This window comes from Paroedura picta, chromosome 1, assembly GCF_049243985.1.
Source record: "Paroedura picta isolate Pp20150507F chromosome 1, Ppicta_v3.0, whole genome shotgun sequence".
Classification (NCBI taxonomy): domain Eukaryota; kingdom Metazoa; phylum Chordata; class Lepidosauria; order Squamata; family Gekkonidae; genus Paroedura; species Paroedura picta.
In genome coordinates this window covers 110,275,155-110,292,448 of record NC_135369.1, presented here as the reverse complement: position 1 = coordinate 110,292,448, position 17,294 = coordinate 110,275,155, and the positions used below count along the sequence as shown (strand labels likewise).

General features: G+C 42.7%; 1 long non-coding RNA gene across 1 annotated transcript in view; it reads left to right on the top strand.

The window, feature by feature from the left end:
• LOC143844922 (uncharacterized) overlaps window positions 1-16,954 on the top strand; it is a 73,742-nt gene extending 56,788 nt beyond the window's left edge. The window contains exons 2-3 of the long non-coding RNA XR_013234194.1: window positions 8,551-8,784; window positions 15,480-16,954. This is a non-coding gene — a long non-coding RNA (uncharacterized LOC143844922). The remainder of the gene's footprint in view (window positions 1-8,550; window positions 8,785-15,479) is intronic.
• The last annotated feature ends 340 nt before the right edge of the window (window positions 16,955-17,294 follow it).

Below are 17,294 nucleotides of genomic sequence, written 5' to 3'. Positions count from 1 at the left end.
GCTGCTGTTATAATTTCAAGCTTACATACCACTGATCTCACATATCATTATTCTCAGGGGAGTTCTACAATTTCTGATTTGCAGGACTGCTTTAGGAGACCAATGCTGATCTGGCAGGTGGGAATTCCCTGGCAGTGGATGTAGCCAGGATGGGTTATCAGGCAGCTGAACAAACATTTTGTGTTAGGGTATGAGAGCTCCTATGACTGAAGGAGTATGGAGAAGGGTCTGTCTGCCGCTTATGGACATATGAATTGACACCTGAGACTGGCAGACTGAACACTGTATTTTGACATTGTATCTGAAGAAGTGTGAGTGTGCACGAAAGCTCATACCTGATTATTCCAATCCCAGGTTGATTCAGTCCCTGCCATCTACACTGAATGCAATTTCCATTTTGATTTTTGGCAATTTAAATTTTCATTCTGCAACACGCAGGATTTATCCGGAGTGACCCTACCTTTCCCCCGTGATATCCTGAAGTGGATATATCTCTCAATATTTGAAAAATCAGCATGAATTTAGGCTGCCTCCTGCCCCTTCCTGCTGCTTCCTTACTGTCCTTAAGGTACTTGAACTTCTGGCTGAGGAATAGCAGGTAAATCCTTAAAACAAGCAACAAAGTGTAAATGTGAGCACACAGATTTAACACATATACGGATCCATGCTCCCTCTTTGTCATGATCCAGTGCTACTCTGGCAAGCACCATGGAGTAAGAATGTAGATCACTGTCCCTTGCTAGCCGGCTTTTCTGTTTCATTTGGCATTCTCTCACTGACCCTCCTTCCCATTTATGGCTTGTTTTAATCGCTTTATATACTTAAAGTGTGCAATATTTTAGCTCGCTCTTTGCCTTGGGAACCCTAAGTTGGATTGAAAGGTGGCAAAAATGTGTGAAATGAATAAAGTAAATAACTTTAAAAAATAACTGTGCAGGCTGGAAGAACTGGATGATTCCCTTCTGCTACCTAGTCATTACAAGATGGTGCAGAAAAGGAGAAACCATTGGTTGAACAGGAACCCATCTTCAAATTCTTCCTAAGTCTGCATGCAAGGACAATTCAAAGCAATCTTAGATTATTTGTCTAAAACAAACACGAGGCACCATCAGCCCTGAAAATCATGAGATGTTCAGGTCTGGTGTTTGTTTACCTGAATGGAAACAGTCTGAAAGCCTTGTATATTCATGACACATAGTTAGGTGGTAGTTCTGGGAAAGGCTGGGAATGCATTAATTTTTTTCTTTTATCAGATAAAGGCAACCTTTGTCCCTTCCCAAACTGTTTCCATTCCTGCTGTCGTTTATACACAGAGAAACACCCTCATACCACAGAAATGTTCACTTTCTTCTTTTTCTGCTTTTGCTTTCCTTCTTTCAGTTTGTTTTCTTCATCCTGTTGCACCTGTTTTGAACGAAAAAGGGAAGTGAAGCTATTCATGGGGCAGCCCTTTGGACTCGGAGGATTCCAGTCATGGAATCTTCCTTGAAATGGGACAGAAATAGCTGCCTTCAAATAAACTGTGTAATACAGATGCCTCAGGAAGACAGGCCACTTTAGAAGGTACTGCCACACTCACATGCAGAGAGCTCCTTGGAGCTCCAATGAAAAAAGTAAACTGGTTTGTGGAAAACATTATATATGAACCATTACAATGGGGGATGGAGTTGATAAAGCCCTTGAGGTTGCTTAAAGTAGATTACAAGAGAAGAAGAGTTGGTTTTTACACTCCAGTTTTCTTTACCCAAAGGAGTCTGAAAGCAGCTTACAATTGCTTTCCCTTCCTCTTCCCACCAACAGAGGTCAGTGGGGCTGGCAGAGTTCTGAGAGAATTGTGACTTGTCCAAGGTCATCTGACAGGCTTTATATGAAGAAGTGCATAAACATGGACTGCTGAGTTAACTTATCTGTAACAGTAGAAAAAAAAGCAAAAATCCAGTAGCACCTTAGACTAACAAAATTTGTGGCAGGATATACATTTTGTGAATCACTGCTCACTTCATCACTGAGCAGTGACTCACAAAAGCTCATACCCTTCCACAAATATTTGTTGGTCTTTAAGGTGCTACTGGACTCTTGCCCTTTTCTACTGCTATGGAGGAGTTGGAGATTGAACTTGTTTCTCCAGAGTCTGCCATTCTTAACCACTACGTCACACCGACTCCCAAGAGAGGGAAACTTGGATTCAATTCCCTTCTTTGTTACTAATTTGCGGGGCAAATCATTGACTTGATTTCTATGCTGCTTTGATCTCTATCTGCAAAGTAGCAGTAATAGTGAGTAAACACATGGAATGACAGAATAAAGACTGGCAAGTATGTTCATCCAAAGTAATATTAATACATTAATGATAAATAGTGAAAGTAATCTTGTGTAGAATTGTTTCTGCCTGTAGTCTTTTTGCAGATATTTCTGATCAATTTCCTATCATTAAAGGTTATTATTGTTTGTCCATCCCATAGATGCATTTATTTTTTAAAAGAAAATAATTTTTTTATATTGCGAATCATTTCATATATTTCATTACCAACCCCTCAGTCACAATTATTCTTTTGGTACCAACTTCAGAGTTTTATTTGTTTTTCAGAAGATGACTAAACAACCCAAATATTTTGGCAGCAGATTCACAAATACATCATTTGTTCTCACAAACAACTTTTTAAAAGCTGGGGGAAGGAAAATCTTTATTATTTTCCCAAAAGGTCAAATCTCTACACTTGTTTAAAGTTTATTTAGAGGCCACATGAGTTTTTCACTCTTTCCCTTGACACACTTGTGTTATCTTGGTAATAAGATTATTTAAAAACATTTTTTTACTAACTGTCTCTATCTTATTTAATGTGTTAAAGCTGCTATAGACCATCATGTTTTTTAAAAAGATAGAGATATACCAGTTAAACATGTACAAGTGATTTCCCCTATGTTGTCGTTAAGCTTCAGTATTGTAGGAGCATCAAGAAGAGATTGATTTAGCTGATACATGATTGCCAGCACACAGTTTAACCATCACACTTAGCTTATGTCTTCATTGTACATCATTCTTTAATTAGTGTCTTATGCCTTACATTTTCCCTATCACATTTCTGGCTCACTAATGGCCCTTATTCTACAGAAGAAGCAGGGGAACTCAGTAGCATATCTAAACTGTTTCGCACCCAGGGCAGATGGGTAGGGTTTGGTGGGGATGCCAGCCTCCAGGTGAGTGCCCTGATCTGAAGCTAGCAACTTCCCATCATTTGCTGGTGGCCAGGGGGCAACTGGCAACCCTACCAGCCAGCTAGCCACCCCTCACCCCATCAGCTGTTACATTTGGTTATTTATAGTAATTCGCAAGCAGCAAAAAATAGATAAAGCCACAGCAACATTATTAAAACATTTTAACAACCAAGTCACTTAACATCAACCAAGGATTCCCACACTCTACTGGCAATATAACAGAAATATAATTATTTTTATCTGCAAGGAAGATGTGAATATTGGAGAAAAGAGCCAAGACTTTACTTGTATAACTCATGAGGAAGGAAGTGCTCTCACAGCATTGGATGGGCAGTCAAAGTCCTCATTCTTTCCCCATTCTCTGAATTTAAACAAAGATGGCAGAATATGATGATATACATTGATTGCTTTGACTTAATCATTCTAGTTTTGTTTGTTAATGACATTTTTTCTCTCTCTTAATGACATACCAGGCACAGCTTCAGACTGAAACATACAATAATACATACAAATAATATTCTTTGATAGGATCTATGCTCAAAACCTATATGGCTGAACTAGGTTTTGTGGATCCTGTGAACAGAGGTTATATGTTTATTTTTTCTGGACTGGGTTAGACCACATGGTTTATATTTCCCTTCTTAATAATGAGACTTTTAAAACTGAGCTGATGGTTGTTATCAGAATATTGTAATACTAGATTAAAAGCCCATTTTATAGAGAAATAAAATGGGCGCTAGAAGGGCTTCCCCCTCCCTGAAGCGGCAAGGCTTCAGCGTGGCCAGGGGTGGAAGTCAGGAAGGTGTCCTACCTTCGTTGTTGGGCGGTGGCCGCAGAGCATGGGGTAGGTGCAGTGACGGTGGATGCCGGGGGCCTCAGAGGTGAGCGGCCACGTGCATCGGAGCAGTGGCGGCGGGCTAGGTGCGGCGCTAGCAGGCCAGGCGCGACGCTGGTGTGGTCGCTGTCGGCGACGTGATCTTCAGCCTCATCTCAGGAGGCAGGCGTTAGTCGGTGCGGCGGCGCGGTGGCGGGACTGAAGGCGGTGGTGGGGCAGAAGGCACCCTTCCCGCCCCGGCGTTGGTCAGGGCAGCGGCGCGGCGGGAGGCATGAAGGCGGCGGCGGCAAGTCCTTGGCTGGGAAGGGTCAGGCGGCGGTGGGCGGATGGTAATCGCCAGGTCGGGAAGGACGCACAGTGGCTGAGGCGGGGGCGGAGGCTGGTGGCGGAGTGGGGAGGTTGGCAGGGGCGGCATTCGGGAAGTGGGTGGGGGGTTGGCAGGGAGTGTGGCAGTGGTGGGAGGGCAGTTGCTGGGCGGCGGGAATGTCATTCCCGTGAAGCCCAGTGGCGTGGGGCCATGGAGATCCTGGATGCTTCCCCTACAATGGAAGCCCAGTTCATGAAGGTAGCACGGCTGGGATTTTACCACCTCCGCCAAGCCAAACTACTAGCGCCCTACCTGGAACCAGAGCACCTAGCCACAGTGATCCATGTGATGGTCACCTCCAGTCTGGACTTCTGCAACTCGCTCTATGCATGCCTACCCTTATCCTTGATCTGGAAACTACAACTGGTGCAGAATGCCGCGGCCAGGATTCTCACTAAGACATCATGGAGATCTCATATCCGGCTGGTACTCCAAGAACTTGGTTGGCTCCCAGTTGAATTCCGGATTAAGTTTAAGGTTTTGGTAGGGCCATACGCAGTCTGGGCCCAGTGTATCTGAGAGACTGCCTCCCTGCCTATGCTCCCAGAAGAGCTCTACGCTCTGCCACCTCCAACTGGCTACGCATCCCTGGCCCTAAAGAGGCACGTCGGGCCTCAACAAGGGCCAGAGCCTTTTCGGTCCTGGCCCCCACCTGGTGGAATGAGCTCCCCAAAGAGATCAGGGTCCTGCCAGAACCTCCACAATTCCACAGGGCCTGCAAAAAGGAGCTCTTCCACCAGGCATTTGGTGGGGCCGACTGAGCCACAACACCTACAGGTACCCCCCAGACTGAAGGACCGAACCTACTGGGGGATTGTCAAGTTATTGTTGAAGTGCCATTCTAATTGTTCCAGTTGATATGTTGTTGTTATTGTTATACTGTTATATTTGATTTTGATAGTGTTCTATGTGAATGTTCAAAAATATTTTATGTAAACCGCCCAGAGCCTTGGGAAGGGCGGTATAAATAAATAAATAAATAAATAAATAAATAAATAAATAAATAAATAAATAAATAAATAAATAAATAAATAAATAAATAAATAAATAAATAAATAAATAAATAAATAGAATATGGTACACTATCCATGCATCATCCATCAGAAGTGTAGTAAGATTCTTCAGTTGGAAAGTGTGATGCGTATTGTTGTATCCAGCTTTAATTACATCATCCATCATGGCCTTGCTCATCATCAATTTCCAAATTTTCTCTCAGAGATAGATGCAGAATATGGGGGTATATTGTACCATGCAGAGGTCAGGTGGCTTAGCAGAGGCAAAGTCTTCAAATGTTTTTTCAGTCTTCATCATGAAATTGATGTCTGTCTTAAGAAGAAAGTAATTGGTCAACAATCACTTTCTGACCTTGAATGGATTTTTGATTTGGCTTTCATAACGGCTATCACAGAGCATCTGAACACAGAATTTAAGGTTGCAGGGGAAAGAAAAGCTTGTATGTGACATGTATACTGAATTGAAGGCTTTTGAAACAAAAAGATTTTTGTGAAGCAAGTTAGTGAAGGTAACTTTTCAAACTTCTCATGCTGCAATGGACTAAAACTTGAAAAGAATGGGAATTTACAATTCAATGTTGAAACACACATCAAACCACTGAACCAATTGCAGGTGGAATTTCAGAACAGATTCACTTATTGCCATAAGCTTGGAGAGGAAATAAAAACGTTTTAGAATCCATTTAAAGTAGCACCACAAGATGGAACTAATTGATTTACAAGCCAGTGATAATCTCAGAGACATTTACAAAGAAAATAGTCTGTTAGATTTCTATTCTGGTCTTCAGCTCATGGGCCATCTGGGCATCAGGCCCAGCAGCCACAACTAGCAGCATGACTGCTAATGGGTCTTAGGAATCAGAGGGACCAGGATCCTCAAGGTCTACAAGGGTTTTATCCTCCGTGAGGTCAACCACCATGACATTTTCATCCACTGAAGAGAAAACAAGACTGAGACTTACCTCGGCCACTTATTAACTCCATGGAGGGCCAGCTGGAGGTGGATGTAACTGCCCCAGCAGCCTGTTTGCAGCACGCACTGTGTGCATGCAGCAAATGTGATGTTGGGAGGCCGGGTGGGACCTGTGCTGCCTATAAATGTACCATGTGCATGGGTCCTGGGCTTCTTTGCCCAGGACGCTGCGGAGAACAGCTTCCCACCCACCCACCCTGTGATAATGTGAAAAAAGCTTTGTTCAATGTCTGAGGTGGATGTTTCACAATCAGTAATTCATCACAGCTGTGGGTTTGCATGGGATGGATCCTGTTGGCATGGAGTCCAGTGTGCAATTGGTCTCCCTGGGGTTCGGGGCCTCCCTAAGAGACAGCATGTAAATGAGTGCAGCTGACCCTGCTGAGTGACCAAGGGCTTTTTTGCCAGGTGGTCTGGGATTAGCCAAATAAGGTCGGTGCCCATTGGCTCCCCCACATAGGTCACTTCCCTTAGGGCAGACTTCAAAAGGCAAGGGGACCTGAGGTGCTTATGTACAAGTCCACAGTACTATTTATCAGATTCTATACATCAGAATTTTTAAGTGAATTTGTTACAGTCTCTGATCAGTGTAAACAATAAAGAGTAATAAAAGCAAGTTGTCATAGTTTAGTATGCAGAAATCCATATTTTTAAAAGAAAGACATTTATATTTGAAGAAAGCTTTTTGAAAAGGTTTGGCTTATTTTCATTAATTAATTAATTTATTTATCATACTTATATACCGCCCTCCCCGGAGGCTCAGGGCGGTTTACATAATAACAAGGAACAATACATAAAAGAAAGATATTAGAAACAGCAACAAAGATATGGTCAGGGATTCCAAAGGAAATATGTCCTCTGCAAAGGAAGCTTTTAAAATATTGTTTTCTTAAAAGTTTTAAACTGCAACTACTGAACTTCAGTCCTTCCATGAGCCCAGACCTTCTATGATACTCATCTCCTCCTAAAGTGCCTTAAGTTCACATCCCATCTAGGGGAAAAAAAAGAACTTTTGCATTTTTCAGTGGTTTTAAATGAGTGGCTATTTGTCACTGACATTTTCAGCCTTAGATTGATCTAAAGCATCCAAAAGGAAAGAGATATCCTTCTGGGAGGAGTACAGTTTTTCACAGTAAATAAAATTAACCCTTGTTCATTTAAAGCTGTTTACAGAAGGACCAGATTTTGCCAAGGAAAACATTTGCAGTCATTGCAGTTGCTGTTTTAATTGGCAAAGCCCGCCTGTCCGATTAACCTCTAATCTGTACAGGAATGTTGTTTGGAGAAATGAAGTATGCCTGATTTATATTCCACATTCATCCCTTTGGTACTTTCTGGTTCCCTTGGTGTATCTCAGTTGTGGTGGACTGGAACCAGTGGCTATTGGAGCTTTCAGACCAGCAACCATAGAATGGCCCCCCTAACCAACATCTTCCTAAAGAAATGTTTGGGCATGAAGGTGTGCCTTGATTAAAGGTAATGAGGAGTCACAAAACATGAATTTGAAAAGAAAGGGAAATGGCAGGCTTGGATTTGCTTCAATGAAATTGTTAAATCCTAATTAATCTTACATGTTACCTGAACTGCAGCCAAGGACGCTTCAGAGTTGTGAAGTCTGGCACACAAACCTTTCCAAGGCCAGAAAAGGGTAGCCACCAGAGACTGGAACTATGCAGGGCACTAGACTACCAGTCTTTTAACCAGTGGAAATCTTGGCTGAGAACCATCATTTGCCTTTTGAAAACTCTTCTGACATTGCCCACACTTTCCCAAGCTCTTTACAGCTAAAAGGAACATTCTCTTTTTTTGAGAGCTTTTTGAGAACCATGCCATGTACCAAAATCTATGCATTCCATGGGGAAATGGAAGGCACACTAAATTGCTTCGTGGACAATCCTTATGATGTAGAAATACAGGGCCAATATGAAAGGTCAGTATTGTAAGACACACTCAGCAGGTTCTAGGTTCTAGGTTCAGTCACGAGTATCTCCAGGTGAAAAGATTATTTGATCTGAAACCTTGGAGAGCTGCAGCTATCTCACAGTAGACACTGTTGGCCTTGATACATGAATGGCGTATCTTCGTATATATGAGACAACCAATATGTATTGCATGTGTAACCATGACTCTTTCATCTTACTTTTAGCCCCATGGCTCTGTGGCCTATGGGAACTCTCCCATCAGGAAATGGGAGAAAACCCCAGGTTTCTTGCAACACCATGACCTTGTGGCTATCTTCCATTCTCCAACAAGAGACACAACAGAACAGGACTTCCCCACACTCCTTTTATCCTATGGATGCTGACAAGTCTGAAAAGAGTAGTGTCCCACTCCTCGCAGAGCCTCTCTGGTCAAGAAATGGGAAGAGATCAACTGCCTGGTAAATATCTGTAAACAAAATGATTTAATTCATGGTAACAGGTGTCATTCGGATTGATTTGAAGAGGCCCCTGGGTGGCAGCTGCAATATGTGTGCTGGTCTTGACTCCTGAGTCATATTTATCAGAAGAAAGTTGGGAAATAAACATAAATAAAAGAAGGATAGTTTCTGCCTATGGAAGGTACCCTCAGGATGCAAGAGATCCAAAATGGAAGGTTTGCTTGAGGGTATAAAGACTGAAAATCAATGTTCTAAATGGCTAATGATTTCTCCTATTATTTCTACAATATTGCTTCTGAATATTTGACAATATTAAGATTCTTAATGGAATGAAATTGGTAAGACTCAAGAGAAAAGTAGAATGACACTGAGTGTGTGAACTAACAAGACTGCCAGATGAGCTTTATTTTAGGGTACAGCTTTTATTTTATGTGGTCATTATTTCAGACTATCACAGTAGCTCAGATGCCAAAGCTCCAAAAAGTCCCTGAAATTGAAATGTTGATCTTGCAACCTTAGTAAGAAGTTATTTGCTACCAGTGGCAGAAAGTTGATATGGAGGGGGGCAGCTTGGAAGAAGGATGCAGTCAAATCGTTCTCTGCCTCTTATTGTTCCCTTGTTACTGAACCATTTTGATCACACAACCGGTTCTCAGTTAGAGATCTCTGGGGATTACCTGGGAGGACATTTGACAGTCCATCAAGCAGAGGCTGAAACATTTGCTAATTCACCTTTTGACCTGTTTACTCAGATGATTAAAAAAGCACATTGCTCTCATGATTCTTTCACGGTTATTTTAAGCGAGTCCAAAATTTCCTCCACCCACTCTACTCTGCCAACAAAGATGCATTATAAAGCAAAAATTCTTTCCATATCAAAGTATCATTTGGTTGATGCCAGACCTGTTGAAAAATAAGAACTACAGCTCTTCAATACTGATTGAGTTTTTTTGTTGTATTGGTTATATTCAGAAATTCGTGAGTATTGTTAAGGAATGGATGATGAAACTGAAACCAACTTTACAAAATGGTGAATATCTTGATAGGTTATTTACTTGAGACTTACACCCTCCCCTCCCACCCTCCCAAGTTTATGTCTTGACAAGGGGCTCAAGATTTTGTGACACAGAATACATTTTAGTAGGCTCTATGCATTCTCACGCCCCTGCTTTCTTCTCTTGAGCAATGCCAGTCTACAAAAATGTATCTCAGAGCCTAGGAGAATCACAAACTCATGATTTTTCACAAAGAAATCAATACAGAGTAGGCTTTCCAGCTCTGGGTTGGTACTGGAGTTGAGGGAGGGTGGAGTTTGGGAAGTCCACCCTCCAAAGCAACCATTTTCTCCAGGGGAATTGATTTTGTTCAGGAACGATAAGGAGGCCCATCCAACATACAGTGATGTATGTACATCATTGCCCCTGTGACCCAGAAGTGATGTCACCACACTGGGACAATATTCTGGTACTTGGGCAAAAACCTTATAGTAAATAAAGTGGTATGCCGGCTGCTGAAGAAACCATCTATGGATCTGCGGTAGCCCCACCAAGTACTGATCCGTTTCGCACTTAGCGTTTCTGTGGAAAGTAGTGGAAAAGGCTGCTGCAGATGAAATATCGTCATTCCTGGACAAAGCTTCAGCCCTAGATCCATTCCAGTTAGGGGTCCGACGTGGCCAGGGGGTGGAAACAGTGCTGGTCATCCTGACAGACAACCTCTGTCACCCTGACAGACAGCGTTTAACATAGTGGACCATAGGCTCCTAGCTCACCACCTCACTGACACTGGGATATGGGAGACAGTGCTCCAATGGCTGTTCTCCTTCCTCAGGGGCCGCAGACAGAGGGTAGCAATGGGAGGGAGACGGTCAAGCTGCTGCCAACTCACTTGCGGAGTTCCACAAAGAACGGTCCTGTCTTCAATCCTATTCATCATCTTTGCTGCCAATGGTTGAAATGTTAATAGGTAAAAAGTGGAAATTTAAATATTCATTGTTCAGTGCTACTGATGTTATTGATGTTATTGATTGATGCAGTTACTGAATTCACATTGTATGTATCTTATTGACTGTTCACTGTTCAAGGGAGGGTGTTATAAAAAGAAAAGGAGGTTGAGAGGGGACATGGAGAAAAGGAGGTTGAGAGGGGACATGATAGCCCTCTTTAAGTATTTGAAAGGTTGTCACTTGGAGGAGGGCAGGATGCTGTTTCTGTTGGCTGCAGAGGAGAGGACACGCAGTAATGGGCTTAAACTTCAAGTACAACGATATAGGCTAGATATCAGGAAAAAGTTTTTCACAGTCAGAGTAGTTCAGCAGTGGAATAGGCTGCCTAAGGAGGTGGTGAGCTCCCCCTCACTGGCAGTCTTCAAGCAAAGGTTGGATACACACTTTTCTTGGATGCTTTAGGATGCTTAGGGCTAATCCTGCGTTGAGCAGGGGGTTGGACTAGATGGCCTGTATGGCCCCTTCCAACTCTATGATTCTATGATTCTATGATTCTAAAAATAAACAAACAAACAAACAAATAGGCTTTTACCATAGAGTTGTTGCTCAAATACCAGAGTACCACCTGATGTCCCAGATGTAAATAACGGCCGCCATTGACGCGGCGGAGGCGCCTGGGAGCGGCGCAGACCCATCTGTGTCATCGGCCGCGGCACGGCACGCCCCCTTTTGTTCCCATGACACCGCCCAGACAGCTCCCCTCCCATCCCACCCTGAATGCATTATTTCGTTACAGTTCGTCGCAGTCGGGTTATGCCAGGTAGGGAGCCTGTTGGCGGGGAGCCCGTCTGCACATGGGACTCCCCGGAGTAGGGGGTCTCACTAATGACACCGGCCGTTAACCGGGCGCAGCCTACCTCGCTGGGAGGCCTGGGCCCCAGGGCCAAGCGGATAGGGGACCTAATGGAGGCGGACGCCTGTTGGGTCCTCCAATGTCGCTTCCCAGGGATCCTGCGGCGGAAGGTGTCCCATCCTCCCGGCTGGGAGCGAGGAGTGGAGCCGGAGCACCGCATTTTTTGGTGATCAGCCAGACGTCTGATGAGGTTAGGCTCCCTTACCGGCATTCGGGCCAACCCTCTGTTGGGGGGGGTGTCTTGGTTAATAAACGGCTGCGGCCAATTTGTTGCCAAAAAGCTGGGTCGCGTCATTTCTGGAACAGTCGTCACCTGCTAGTCAATGACACTGAACGGATCTCCCTCTTTTGGGGGGTAAGTTTTTCCCCAACAGCCACCTGATTGGTGATGGGGAGGTTGGGCCTGGCAGTGGGGAACTCCTGCCTCCATGTGTGTGTGTGTGTGTGGGGGGGGTAAAACCTTATATCCCTCCAAATTGCATACCATTCTGCCACGTTATTCTGGTGCATATATACATCTGGCTTGCCACCAGAGGCCCTTATGGAGGTCTCTGGAATAAATTGCCCCTACAAGCTACCGAAACCTCTTGCAGCTGTCATCTGTCCTTTAATGGCTGATACACTTTATCCTAAATTTGATCTTGTCAAATTCAAACTTTGATATTAAGGTTGAGAAATTCCTGGAGATTAGGTACTAAAGCCTGGAGATGCTGAGGTTTGGGAAGGGACCTTAGTGAGTTACAATCCCATAAAATCCACCCTCCAATGTCACCATTTTCTCCTAGGGAGCAGAACTATAGTCTGGAGATCAGTTCTAATTCCAGGTGATTTCCAGACCCTAGTTGGAAACCCTATCCTTTATAGTGACCATAGTCACTGTTGCTATGTTTGCCAGCCCACAGGTATTTTTGCTCTCCCCAAGAATACAGATTTGGATGCCAAAGTGTCATCCAACTCATGCATCCCCATTGTGCAAGCAAAAGGTTATTTTTGACACAACACAGTCACTTGACTTTGGTCCCTTTCAGTCTTTGCATTCCATATTAGTAGTTGGCTGCTAATGGATTTTTTTGGTCATTTCAGACAGACTCATTTAGTAATCAGCTGCTAATAGATTTTACTTACCTTTTCATGCAAAGTTGCTTGCATCCAGTTAGCAAAGCATGGCTGAGCCAGTTTTGAGGAAACTGTTTTCTTCCATTTTCACCTCTTCATTGCACTTCTGAATTAATGTTCTTTTAAATATGTCCATGATGCTTCCTACAAAGCCATCCCCTTTTTTTTGTAGCCAAATCTTCTTTGAACTTTTAAGTTGAGCACTATAGCATTAAACCAATACAGCATTTCACTGCTACAGTGATACCATTGAGATACCTTGGCCACTATATTGATCTAGCACAACAGCGCTCTACTTAGAACATTCAAAAAAAGTTTGCAGAAGATTGTGCTGTGGAAAAGGGTGTATGTGGGGAAGTCACATTATTTGAAATGACCATAGCACTGCAGAGACAGCTCATTAAAGGAGGGAAATTGCTGTATGAAACCATGAACCTGTATCACTTTACTTGGAACCAGGCCAACAATGGATAATGTCTGGTTTAGAACAGTAATATGAAAAGGGTCTTTGTCTCCTGCACTAAATTTCTACTGTGTAACTGGCACTGTATGAGGAAACACTGCCTATGAACCTACTGTTGATTATGCTGGATAGAACTTGTTCAAGGAATACCATTTATAGTAGTGGGGGCACTGTAGTGGTATGTGAATAAAACTATGCTGAACTCAGTACATGTCCTGCACTTGCTGCATATATCCAAGCCATGATTCTGATACTCATTTAAAGACCCACCACTGTTATGGACTTGGAGCCTCTTCTCAGAACCACTTCAACCTCAGGCTGCCATAATTTTCAGTCATCTCATTCTAGCTTCCATTCAGAGTGATCTACTACTAGTAGCGATAGGCTCACAGAGTGCTGAGTATATATGAATGTATGTAGCATATGTGCATGTAAGTTAGTATGAGCTGACTAATTTCATGGCAATCAAACATGTGCAACAGCTGAGTGAACATGTCCTTATTACGCACCATCTCATCCTCTGCTCTATATTTGTACAAAGCAAATGACAGTGTCTTCCTTTACAGGATTATGGAGAGGATAAACAGGATTATGAAGCCCTTAGCTAGTCAGACACTTTCTAAATGATAAATATTACTTGCATTTCAACAAGGCACCCATTTCAGGCAGCCTCTGTTCTTTTGCATGATGGCTAATTCAGCCCAGAGCAGTGCCCCAAATGTGCCAATAGAGAAGTTCTTCAAGTGGAACCTTCTGTGGATGAACTCAAAGGAGAGCAAAGAGTCAAAAGGGACAGGGTGGGAATGAACAGTGCTTCCAACAATAATAACAATCAGATTCTGTGTCTCGTTAATTTTGGCAGTAAGAATATGGTAATAAGTTTTGTTATGTAGATGCGATGCCACTAAAAATCAACATACTCAAGGCTTCCCCCCATAATACGTCATGGGAATGCTCCTATAACTCAGTCCCATGTCTGGAAACCTGCAGCTTTTCCTAAGATACAAATGTGAAAATGCCTTAGCATTACTCATATCTTCCCTAGATGTAATCAGAAATGTAATTGTTTTGAGAGAGAATGATAATCTCTAAGCCCTGTATGGAAAGGGGCCCTTAGAAAGAATTTGATGGAGTATGAGGTTTACTCAAATGGTACAGAGTATAGGCTAGTAACTCAGATCAACCAGCAAATGTACTGGTAAGGAGGCTACAACTACATTTCTGCCAGAAATGGCACTTAAGAGGAAGTCAATTTGCCAATAATCAGCCTCCCTTTTTTATCATCATGTCTTCTGGGACAGTGCTAGGAACACTGTGAGGCACTCACTGAACAGCATGCAAGTCAACAAGGAGATGCAATTAGGGAAGTCACCTGGGAAATGGGTAGACTATAGTTGTTGTTCATGGAGCAACCATGTTTAAATGCTTTGAAAACTGACTTGGCAAACTGCATCTCCTAAACTGGTCTCTGGCTCTTGAATGCTTATCTCACAATACATTAAGTCTTCATGGTACTCAAAGTAGTTTTCACAAATGATGTTCCTACATTAATTGATTCTCAGACTGTGTGATAGATGTGCTCAAACAGTCTACATATAATCTACTGACTCTTATAGGCTTGCACCTGTAAACAATTAATCACCAATATTGTATAGCAAAATGTTTAACACAAGCTTAGAAAAGCCAGGGCAGCTATTCTTCTAATGAAAAAAAATGTTTTTGTCAGGAAGTTACATTTTAAAACTAGCAACTGGGATTGGCAGCTATACGTAGGTGGGGAGCACATTTTGGGGGTCTATGTTGCACTTTTAGGAAAGTGCAATAGTCTCTCTCTCTCTCTCTCAAGATATTTAAAGCTATTTATAAAGCTGTACATTTCAGCATGCAAAGCAGTGAGGAACATTCCATGGACTTTTATTGTTATACTGCATTGCCAGCTTTTTGTGGACAATATATATTTGTATTGCAGTTAAGAGAATTCCTTTGAAAGGGACAGGGAAACAGGCACATGTAGTTTACATACAATTTACACTTCGCATATTCTGTGGCTAAAAATGTCTAATGCTATTTTTGCTCACCTTCAAACTCAGGCTTGAGATTCAACTGAGAGGCAGAGCCTAGTTCTTGCATGTGGCTCATCTTTTTGTGCATCTGAAAAAAAGAATTTGAAAGGGGGAGAGAGAGAGAGGGAGGGAGAGAGAGAGAGAAACCTTAGACTTCAAGCATCTGACTTTCTAACATTTTTGTCTCCATTACAGTTTGAAAAGTGACTGCTCCATATGACTTGTCTATAAAAGGAGAAACATACAAAGTCTGGACAGGGCATGAGAGAAGTACTTACTAAATCTGATACTTACTTGAGGCCAAACTTAAAAGAAAACATGTTTTTTTTGTTTTTTGCCTTGGATCCTGCATCATCAGAAAAAGCAGACATTTGTGAATTGTTGGCAGCTTAACCTAGCTTGTTCATATTTTGCCATGCTGCCGTCTCAGCATAAAAGAATGCAAACAGAATTTAGCCAAACTGGAATGAGAGTGGGTGGCCAGTGAGACCAGATCCCAATTCCCAACACTGCAAATTAGAAGTGGAGCATATAGGAGAAGCTGAAGTGTTTGATTGCCTTTCAACCAACAGCCACAGCAGCAAGGAACAGATAGGAACAGCATCAGACCAAATGATTATGGAGTTCCTAAGAACATCATTCTTACATATCCTCTTTGTTTATGCTCATAGAATCATAGAGTTGGAAGGGACCTCCTGGGTCATCTAGTCCAACCCCCTGCACTATGCAGGACACTCACATCCCTTTCGTTCATCCACTGTAACCTGCCACCCCTTGAACCTTCTCAGAATCAGTCTCTCCATCAGATGGTTATCTAGCCTCTGTTTAAAAATCTCCAAAGATGGAGAACACATCACCTCCCAAGGAAGCCTGTTCCACTTAGAAACTGCTCTGTCAGAAAAGTCTTCCTGATGTTTAGATGGAATTTCTTTTGAATTAATTTCATCCCATTGGTCCGTCCCTCTGGGGCAAGAGAGAACAACTCTGCTCCATCTTCTATATGGCAGCCTTTTAAATACTTGAAGATGGTTCTCAGATCCCCTCTCAGTCGTTTCCTCTCCAGGCTAAACAGACCAAGCTCCCCCAAGCTTTCCTCATATGTCTTGGTCTCCAAACCCCTCACCATCTTTGTTGCCCTCCTCTGGACATGCTCCAGTTTGTCTACATCCCTCTTCAACTGTGGTGCCTATAACTCAACACAATACTCTCCTAAGACTCCTAGATCCTTTTCACACATACTACTGCCAAGACAAGTCTCCCCCATCCTATATTGGTATAGATGGTTTTTCCTACCTAAATGCAGAACTTTACATTTGTCCCTACTGAATTTCATTTTATTCATTTTAGACCAGTTCTCGAGCTATCATCCTGTATTCTAATTCTATCTTCTGTTATGTTTGCTACCCCTCCCAGTTTAGTATCATCTGCAAATTTAGTAATTCCTCTAATCCCTCATCCAAATCATTTTTAAATATGTTGAACACAGGTCCCAGGACAGATCCCTGGGGCACTCCACTTGTCATTCTTTTCCAAGAGGATGCTGAACCATTTACAAGTACCCTTTCGGTATGCTTTGTTTACCAGTTACCGAACCACCTGACAGAATTAGGATCCAAGAAGTGTCAAAAATAATGGACAGAGGTTCAGAGATGACAGCTGCAAGTTCTTTTAGTACCCTTGGATGCTGTTCATCTGGCTCAGAAGACTTTGTTTCATTTAAAGAAACTAAGGATCTTTTGGGCATCAAATGCTATAGCTGCAGATGAAATCAATCTAATCTGAAAATAAAACAGGGTTTCTTGATTAAGGAAGGAATTCCTTTAGCTTCTTTCAGGAGGAGGCAGCCTGGATGCCTGAATGCTCCAAAAGAACATTAAATAACCAGGCCTTTTTGTTTGATCCTCCAGAGCTCCTTATACCTGTAGCTCTAAGCATCAACCCAAGTTCGAGGATCAAAGATCCCAGAATATCCTTTATAATGCAAACTCCTCAGTTACTCAAGTCATTAAA